Source organism: Schistocerca piceifrons, chromosome 3 (assembly GCF_021461385.2).
Source record: "Schistocerca piceifrons isolate TAMUIC-IGC-003096 chromosome 3, iqSchPice1.1, whole genome shotgun sequence".
In the NCBI taxonomy this organism is placed as follows: Eukaryota; Metazoa; Arthropoda; class Insecta; order Orthoptera; family Acrididae; genus Schistocerca; species Schistocerca piceifrons.
The window spans coordinates 83,751,667-83,761,879 of NC_060140.1; the positions used below are offsets into that span (position 1 = coordinate 83,751,667).

At 41.4% G+C, this 10,213-nt stretch overlaps 3 non-coding genes across 3 annotated transcripts; all 3 read right to left on the bottom strand.

Annotated features, from left to right (window-relative positions):
• Positions 1-3,625: 3,625 nt before the first annotated feature.
• LOC124791099 lies at positions 3,626-3,744 on the bottom strand. Its single transcript, XR_007016529.1, has one exon. It is a non-coding gene; the product is annotated as a U5 spliceosomal RNA (small nuclear RNA).
• Positions 3,745-5,449: 1,705 nt separating this feature from the next.
• On the bottom strand, positions 5,450-5,568 carry LOC124791014. The gene has a single exon (XR_007016455.1). It is a non-coding gene; the product is annotated as a U5 spliceosomal RNA (small nuclear RNA).
• Positions 5,569-8,557: 2,989 nt separating this feature from the next.
• Positions 8,558-8,765, bottom strand: LOC124790916. The gene has a single exon (XR_007016372.1). It is a non-coding gene; the product is annotated as a small nucleolar RNA U3 (small nucleolar RNA).
• Between the last annotated feature and the right edge of the window lie 1,448 nt (positions 8,766-10,213).

The window sequence follows — 10,213 nt, forward strand, 5'->3', positions numbered from 1 at the left end:
CTGAGCGCATGAACGGACACAGACGAACTGTCCGCCTAGGAGATGCCCAATACCCAGTAGCGGAGCATGCCCTCCAGCATAATTCCAGGGACCTAGGAACCTGCTACACCGTATGTGCCATTTGGCTTCTCCCACCCAACACCAGTCCCTCTGAACTGCGGAGATGGGAACTTGCACTCTAACACATCCGCCATCCCCCTGGACTGAACCTACGTTAAACAACCTCACTCCCATTCACTCTTCAGTCTTCTCCTCTTTCCCTTTCCTCTTTAGCCATTCACGCATCTTTTCATCCTACATAGTTGTGTTTATGTTTATACTATATACCTCTTTACTTCTGTATGCATCCTCTTTGGTTTGAAGCTGGCACAGTACTTACAGTAGAATATCTTTGGCTTCTCTCTGACAACCATGCCTCCATCCTTGCTACCCTCCCTGTTTACCTTTCCCTGTTGCTTCATAACCTGGGTTGTGAGTAACTGAATCCACTTTCCCTTCTTCCCTTTTTTCCCCTCTCTCCTCCCTCATGAAGGAACAAAGTTCCGAAAGCTAGGAATGTAAATTTTCAGTTCTGTTTTATGTGTATCTATCGGCTGTACTGAGCTGAGGTAAGTACTGGGCAGCCCCTCTATCTCTTTGTTAGTATTTGTTTCACGTCTTATATGAGATTTTCCACTAATCATTTAGATAATATATTTAGTTTTTTAAACAATAGGTGACATGAGGTTCTTGGATGTGTGGCACACATCTTCCTAATGATTCTTTTTTGAAGTTTTAAAATCCATACGACATAACTTGAATTACCCCAAAAAATTATGCCATATCTGATGACAGATTCGAAGCAACTATGGTACACAATTATTCGGCTGTCCCCATCTGTTACATCATGTAACATTAAAAAAAGACCTGAGGTTATTTATCAAGAATAAAATGCCAATCTTTATAAGAAAGAACCATAACAATTTTCATATTCTTGAGGTAGAAATGTACCTTTGGCACATATCCAAACTGGAGGTGGTTGTTTCTGCATCCCACCCTAAATGTCTGAGAAACATTAACTATTTCATACATAATTTTGGCTTGTACAATCATCTCCAGGAGCTATTTGTTATCTGGGAGAGAAGGAGAAGCAACTGGAGGAGCGATTTATCAGTTATCTCAGCTTAAAACTGTCAGTTTTGTTTTCAGAATAAAAATACCTGTCCTCAAATGTGAAAGAATAAGAGTCAAGGGGCACAAAAGGGAAGCAGTGGTTGGGAAGGGAGTGGGACATGGTTGTAGCCTCTCCCCGATGTTACTCAATCTATGCATTGAGCAAGCAGTAAAGGAAACAAAAGACAAATTTGGAGTAGGAATTATAATCTGTTGAAAAGAAATACAAGCTTTGAGGTTTGCCGATGACATTGTGATTCTGTCAGAAACAGCAAAGGACAAGGAAGAGCAGTTGAACGGAATGGATAATGTTTTGAAAGAAGGATATAAGATGAACATCAACAAAAGCAAAATGAGGATAATAGAATGTAGTCTAACTAAATCAGGTGATGCTGAGGGAATTAGATTAGGAAATGAGACACTTAAAGTAGTAGATGAGTTTCGCTATTTGGGGACCAAAATAACTAATGATAGTCGAAGTAGGGAAGACATAAAATGTAGACTGGCAGTGGCAAGAAAAGAGTTTCTGAAGAAGAGAAATTTGTTAACATTGAGTGTAGAGTTAAGTGTCAGAAAGTCTTTTGTCAGAGTATATGTATGGAGTGTAGCCCTGTATGGATGTGAAACATGGACGATAAATAGTTTAGACAAGAATACAATAGAAGCTTTCAAAATGTAGTGCTACAGAATAATGATGAAGATAAGATGGGTAGATCACATAACTAATGAGAAGGTACTGAACAGAATTGAGAGAAGAGGAATTTGTGGCACAACTTGTCTAGAAGAAAAATCAGTTGGTAGGACATGTTCTATGGCATCAAGGGATCACCAAGCATGGAAGGTAAAAATCGTAGAGGGAGACCAAGAGATGAATACACTAAGCAGATTCAGAAGAATGTAGGGTGCAATAGTTACTTGGAAATGAAGAAGCTTGCACAGGATAGAGTAGCATGGAGAGCTGCATCAAACCAGTCTCAGGACTGAAGACCACAACAACAACACAAGCAGACTTTAGAGCATAAAGCTCAAAATTGGCATCAGAAAACAAAAATTGAAGCAAAGGATTTCAGATTAAAATTATCTAACTCCAAATATAGTTGTTTATTTTATTTTTAATTAAATTACACCAGAGAACTGAAAAAAATTAACAAAATCTGTCTCTCGTAGACTCTGTGCTGTGTCATACATATCCTTTTAGCAATACTGTTGGATGTCCCTTTGCCAATACCAATGAAGTTTCTTATGGACCGAAGTAAATCATCAGAGGCGCAATATTTGAATATCAGTAGTAGCTGGTTCGTTGGTGGAACAGAATCATTGCTGAGAGAAATAAAAGAACAACACGAGACAAATTGTTTCACAATCCAAGAGAAATTTAAAAAGGTAACTCGCCAGTCACTGTTTCACTGTTTTAAGTGGTGTGGTTCTTCGATTTGTTTATGTCTGTTATGGTAAAGTCTGCTAAATAAAACGAAATAATCATTTTCACTACTGCAGCACATGCCAGATAAACAAGGCTATTGCACGATTCGTCATTTTAATGTGGCTAATTTAGATAATTAACACGGTGTTAATGAACAGTATTTCTCAGTGCTCGGCATATGCCGAGCCACACATTCAATACAAACTCAGATATCACGACAAATACAGAGAAACTGCTGCGATGTTTATGGCAAGAGTTAGTGTCTGTTAAGCTCCATTCTTAGTATAGGGAAAAACGCCTAACTGGAGAATAAACTCGGGATACCTTGGCAACTTCTGGCCGGTTACCGAGCTTAACCGATGAATGTTTCCAAGATGACGATTTTTCGCTTATCAAAAACGAAGCCGCACTTCGTCTTTTTCAATGTTTTACGTGAGAACCTGGAATATATGACGGACCCATGAGACTATTTGTCTGTTTTCTAAAATAATACTGTTCATTTACACCGTGTTAATTATCTAAATTAGCCACATTAAAATGACGAATCGTGCAATAGCCTTGTTTATCTGGCATGTGCTGCAGTAGTGAAAATGGTTCTTTCGTTTTATTTAGCAGACTGTGCCACAACAGACATAATCAAATCAAAGAACCACACCACTTAAAACAGTGACTGGCGAGTTACCTTTTTAAATTTCTATTGAATTGTGAAACAATTTGTCTCGTGTTGTTCTTTTATTTCTATAGTCTCATGGGTCCGTCATATATTCCAGGTTCTCACGTACAACATTAAAAGGCGAAGTGCGGCTTCGTTTTTGATAAGCGAAAAATCGTCATCATTATCTGTATCTATCACTATTCCTGCCATCTTGAAAACATTCTCCGATTAAGCTCGGTAACCGGCCAGAAGTCGCCATGGTATCCCAAGTTTATTCCTCAGTGAGGCATTTTTCCCGATACTAAGAATGGAGCTTAACAGACACTAACTCTTGCCATAACATTTCAGCGGTTTCCCTCTATCCATCGTAACTTCTAAATTTAAATTAAATTTGTGGCTCAGCGTATGCCGAGCACTGAGAAAAATTAGTTATAGACTCATTTAATGCTCCCCTCCACGGAAATCTTTAGTAAAAGGCGAAAGATTTATTCGTCTTGAAGGGAAGCCAGAGGAACACATGCTGACATTTCTACGATACTTATGACTTCTCATCGTGTCCTTTTCAACGAGAACACATCAAGTAAGAATAAGTTTTGGACATAAATCTCGCCAGTAAGTAAGTATTAATTGTCATTGTATTGGAGAATACATTCTGATTTGGAGATAGTAACACATGTGATTACAACTACAAGCTGTTTCATTAATCAGATCCATTTCTTGGCTCGCTACGTTACTGGCTGCTCATTCGCTACTTTCATTGAGGAGGCAAGAGATGGCAGCACAGACAATGGTGCGTGTCTCTCTCCCTCTCTCTCTCATATCTACAGTACGCAGCTGAATTGACGTGCGAGATATCGCGCTGTGGAGTGAGGAAACTAGTTTAGCTTCTCGCTGCCTTCCGCCCATCGACGGCCCAACGAACTGTTCTGTTATAGGTCATCCGAAAATACGACTATACTAGATGGTCAGCTTGTGTCACTATTCGCCCATTTTAGTCTCTGATACTTTTTATCTTTTTTTAAAAAATTAATTTTGAGTTCCACTGCCGAGGAGGAAATGCACAGATATTAAAAGCAAGAGGTGACGAGAGAAAATCCTACTATTGGCGACGTTTAAACTGAATAAAACGAAAAGTGCATCGCAACGAAAAAAACCGACTTCAGTAGTTGAATACATAGTAACAATACTAATAAACTATTGATGCAGCAATTACCGATACCATGTACATAAATAGAGAATTTGCCCGACGTTATTTTGGAAGTATCAGCACACTGAAGACGTGAGACTATTTCATTCATTTCCGTCGCTTGAACGTCTTCCATTCAGTTACAGCTGGAATTTTCACCTAGTTGAATTAAAGAAAATGTCTTTAGAGAAGTGCATACTAAGAGTGAGAGATTACGTCAACCCAATCGCAGCCGCTTTCCTAAAGGTGGATCCACACTTGACAGAACGCCACTGTCACATCAAAAGATTCTCCTCTGCTGGCAGCATTTACACACGCCGTCAGCAGAACGTCACGTCAAGGTTTCTCGAGAAGTATGCCTCCACGGGCCATTGAAGGAGTCACGTGATATTTCCCTGTTGCTGCCGGAAATTAGCACCCCCATCTTTGTTTTGTTTAGTTCACCGAAATGGCCCATGCAGACGTACCTTAAGCAAACCATCAGCTTCTGCTGTGGTGATATTGGACGCCTAAATCTTGAATTTCTCTTTGTATCTTTCTTAACAGGTACAAAAAAAACTTGTTTTGGCATTCTGAAATATTTATAGAACGATGACTCCTCTTTAGCTCATTGGAAAGTGTGTGGAACTGCTCTTCACAGTCTCGATTTTTTAACATTTTATTCTAACACCGGCTCGTTTTGCTCACTGTTCTCGTTCCTCATCAAGTGCAACAGCAGTCATTGCAAGCTGCTTTAAATTTCAGCATTTTATGACGATCTACCATGATTAACGAAATAACGCCTCTCGTGTGTATTTTACAGCTACAACGTCACGACGTTCTTTCGACGCGATGTGTCGTGTCGTGTGAATGCTCAGACCGCCGACGACCAAAAACGGTTACGCGCTATTTCGGGTTCGAACAACGCGTTTTAGGCGCTATTCCGAGAAAGGAGCTTAACCGTCACTAACTCTCAAACGTCACTAACACTCGCAATAACATCGCAGCGGTTTATCTGTATTAATCATGAAACCAAAGTTTGAATTAAAATTGTGGCTCGGCATATGCTGAGCACTGAGAAAAATTAGTTATAGACTCATTTAATGCTCCCCTCCACGGAAATCTTTAGTAAAAGGCGAAAGATTTATTCGACTTGAAGGGAAGCCAGAGTAACACAAGCTGACATTTCTGCGATATTTATGACTTCTCATCGTGTCCTTTTCAACGAGAACACATCATGTAAGAACAAGTTTTGGACATAATCTCGCCAGTAAGTAAGTATTAATTGTCATTGTATTGGAGAGTACATTCTGATTTGGAGATAGTAACACATGTGATTGCAACCACAAGCTGTTTCATTAATCAGATCCATTTCTTGGCTCGCTACGTTACTGGCTGCTCATTGGCCACTTTCATTGAGGAAGCAAGAGATGGCAGCACAGACAGTGGCGTCTCTCTCTCTCTCTCTCTCTCTCTCTCTCTCTCTCTCTCTCTCTCTCTAATACCTACAGTACGCAGCTGAAATCACGTGCGAGGGAACGTGGTGGGAAGTTTTGCCTCTCGCTGCCTTCCGCCCAGCAGCGACCCAACGAACTGTTATAGGTCATCTGAAAATAAGACTATACTACATGGTCAGCCTTGTTGCGTCACTGTTCGCCAGTTATAGTCTCTCTTTCTTAATTTATTTAGAGTTCCGCTGCCGAGGAGAAAATGCAGACATAATATCCACACTAAAAGCAAGAGGTGACGAGAGAAAATACCACCATTGGCTATATTTAAACTTAATGAGACTAAAAGTGCATTGCAACGAAAAAAAAAGAAAAAAAATCCTCCCGTCCCCCACGCGGATCCTCTATGAAATTATTCCTTTCCCCCACTGCTGCTATTCCTCGAACATATCCTTGTCCTCTGCACCTTCCGCCACCTTGATCCCCCTCATTCCCTGGTTGCTCTCCTCCTCTCCAACCCCCGCCCTCTGTCACGCCTTCACTGTTGTCCCCCCCCCCCCCCCCCATCGCTATGCTTCATCTCCTTTCCCAAGGTGGCTTCCGTCAACTCCTCCTCCCGAATGATGCCCTCTCTCCCTCCATTTATCCCTCCTATCAACTCTGATCCTCACCTCCCCCTCCCTCCTCTGTCCTTTTCCTGGGCTCCATCTCCCCCCTCCTTCATCCTGTTTTTTTCCCTGCCTACCCTCTCTCTGCCTCCTTTCTCCTCCCCCCCCCCCCCCCCCCCCGAGCCCTTTTGCATTTCTCTCTTCTGCTTTCCCCCATTCCCTCTCGCGTCTGCCCTGCCGCCCTTATGAGTCCTCTCCCTCCGTCGGTCCCCCCCCCCCCCCTTCTTTTCGTTTCTCCTCTCTTCCCCCCTTTTTTTCCCCTCATCAGTCCAGGTCCCCTGCCCCCCACCCACCCTCCAATCAGCCGTTGGCTGTGGTGTGTCATCTTCGTGCCGACTTTTTAGTGCAGTGTTTCCAGCGATTGTTAGGTGTTGTGCGTCTTTTCCGAAGTGTTGCTAACGGACATCATACTGTCGCTGGGTGTGATTTTGTATCTCTTGCGAACAGAAACCAGACTGTCACCGTGTTTTTTAATTGTCTGTCTACTATTTTACCTGTCTGCTTCCTGTGTATTTTATTAGCATCGCCCAACCTTTGTTTTATTTTTTAACTTTCCACAATTTTCCGCCATTTTACAATTTAAGTCACCTTTTTATTGCCTGTTTTTATTGTTTCTTATCTTCTTGTGTTTTAAAAATTCTGTAGGCTGAAAAGCAGCATACTAAGCTGCAGCCAGCACACCCCCTTGGGGGGGGGAATCGAAATTCAATAAAGGAAAAAAAATCATCTTCAGTAGTTGAATACATAGTAACAATATGAAGAACTATTGATACGGAAATTGCCGATGCCATGCACACAAATAAAGAATTTTCCCGACGTTATTTTGGAAGTATCACTGCACTGAGGACATGAGACGGTTTCACTTACTGACGCAGCTTGAACCTCTTCAAAGCTATGACAGCTGGTCTGTCTTTAGAACAGGGCATACTACCCTGTGTACATTACGTCAACCCAACCGCAGCCGCTTTCCTGCCGCGTCCAGGATTGTCAGCTGGGGACAGTACTGAAACTTTGAACTTCCGGGTTTTCTTGAAAACAGCGATCCTAGGTCACAAGTCTTCGGACTGACATGTCACTTGGTACTTCAACGGACTGAAAAATGCATTTAACGTTTGTTATAAATTAGCAAGTCTTAAACACTTTTAAGACAGTGTCGAGTCTGTAGTGCTACTCAGTAATTAAAAAGCGGCAGTGGATACTGTCACTGACGCAATAGCGACACTCCGTTCAGTCCTCGGCTACGGAGGCAGGTTCACTACATTTAATAATTCGGAACTAATCAAGGCTATATATGGTGTAGCGATTTTGAAAAGAAAATACTTTTTAAAAAACTATAATCATAAAGTAATGAAAATGCGACGTTTTGCTTCGTTCGTTGCAGTCACAGTGAACGGCAGCGACAGGGGTTTCGAGACTTTTTTCTGACATCTACCAAGCAGAACTAGGACGGCAGGGCATTTGAAACGTTATACATATTGTTTCCAAGCGACGCGAGCAGAAACGTAAAGAACACCAACACCTGATCGACTCTAGAGTGCAAACGTTATTTTTTCCTTCACACTGAAACTGCAACAAGTGAATTAAAAATGTGGCGTTAGTAACGATCATGTGGAAATATCCACTGCCTCAAAAAGTAAGCTCCACGGTCTCATACACGTGCTTGCTGCAAATATTATACCTACTTTATAATGACATCAGGCCAGGTGGTACAGAGAGTACCAAGAATAACCTAGTCTCCACTTCTCTGTGATGTGAAGATTCACCAGAAACGATACGTGGTTCAGATTCCACGTTAAACTATTTATGCCACACCCATCACCGACGTGGCCCCCAAGCGGAAGACTTACCCCAGGCCACTGGGCCGTAGGGGGTTACTATTATTATACTTTGTGCTCCCGGCTCACCCTTCGAAACAAAACACTACAACTCGGAGCAATAAACCCAAAACACCGACGAGAATTATACAGACAACTAGTCACTTCCAGCCAAATAATCATAACTCAAGTAACTAGAACGGTAAAACCTACTTTTCATTGCAACTGAAAAACCACTCGGAAAGCACTATTCCCTTCCCATACCCCAGAGGATATGGTGAACGATCATCGATTGCGGTTGAGATCCTACGAATCCCATACCACATGCCTCACGCTCAGGGAAAGTGCTACGACTCATCATCGTGGTTGCGTCTACTCCAGGATTGAACTAGAGAGAGTTGAAGACATACTACAGAAATGATCCTGTGAAGTATGATCTTGCTAGCCCATCTGCCGACTCGAATACTTATCTCCACGCTGGGACTGTACAGCATTCAAGAACAATCTACACCACACACTCGACGGCCAAGTTTTAGCAAAAACAGTTCTATAACCTCCTTCTATGGTATTTAAATATACGCAATGGCTGCTTCTTAACAGCATTTTTATCCTCTATTCGACGGAAGAAAATATTTTCACTAACTGAGAGAGAAATGCTGCAAGACGTCCGTAGTTCAGCTGCTTGACGATAGATGCCTCGATTGTGAGCAGAGCAGCTTCCGAAACACTCGTACTCGTAGTGGTATTAGTAGGGCAAAGTCCACAAGCAAAGTAACGTGTCTTCAGTGTGGGGGGGTTACGTTCCAATAAGTCGTAGGTCAAGAACAGAACGAAATTTTGAGCGTATACATACTTCGCGCAGCCCCGTAATTGACAGCACATGGTCGGATACGATACATAACACTTTTTCATTACAAACCTACTTCACGTGTTTAGTCCTTGAAATTACATTTGCGCTTTATTTAAATTGTCCAACCACTCTTAATTTGTGAGTCAGCTACTTAGTTTACTGCAGCGAAGTTTCATCGATTGGAGATTTGTTTTCTGTCGACTTTATTACAGTGTGCTAATATTCCACGCTGTGCGCGTGGCTACGTGCATGTTTGAATTGCGGCCTGCATCTGACGGGATTTCTGTTCATTTTGTGGTTATTTAAAGTCTTATTATCACTAAAACAAATTTGTGATGTGCTGTGTTTTGAGGAAGTGAACTCTCTCTCTCTCTCTCTCTCTCTCTCTCTCTCTCTCTCTCTCTGTGTGTGTGTGTGTGTGTGTGTGTGTGTGTGTGTGTGTGTGTTAGTTAAATCAATAATAGACATTTATTTTTGAAGAGCCAAATATTACATTTATTCGCATCAAATTTTGAAATTAGTACGAGTTTTGTGAGCCATGTAACCATGGCTACAAAATGGACAGTAACTGCTATGTAAATGTGATTGCTCTTCTTAACTTTGGAGATTGATAATGGACAATAGAACAGGCTACAATACAAGATTCAAATACACTTACAATACCAGTACTTATTTTCTTTCCTGAGGGGCTTGTGATCAAGATTACACACAACAATTTTGCATGCACTTTTTTCCTTGCATGTAGAACAGATGCAATGTTTGGCAATCTGTAGTGGCTGGCTGCTTATAAATGCAGTGCATATCACAAAACTGAACAGGTTAAGTTTCACCAAAATTTGCAAATAACACAGATTTAGCAATAGCAGACAAACAGAAGCAGCACACACAGGTGACAGTGCTTTTCTTTTCTTTTTCGTTTTTTTCCTTTCTTTTTTTTAAAAAAGAAAAACAACAGCAGAAGAATGGGTCAGGTTCTGTTGACCGACTTAAATGTATATTCATATAATTATGATTAAAGTCTGCATTTAACATTGCTTT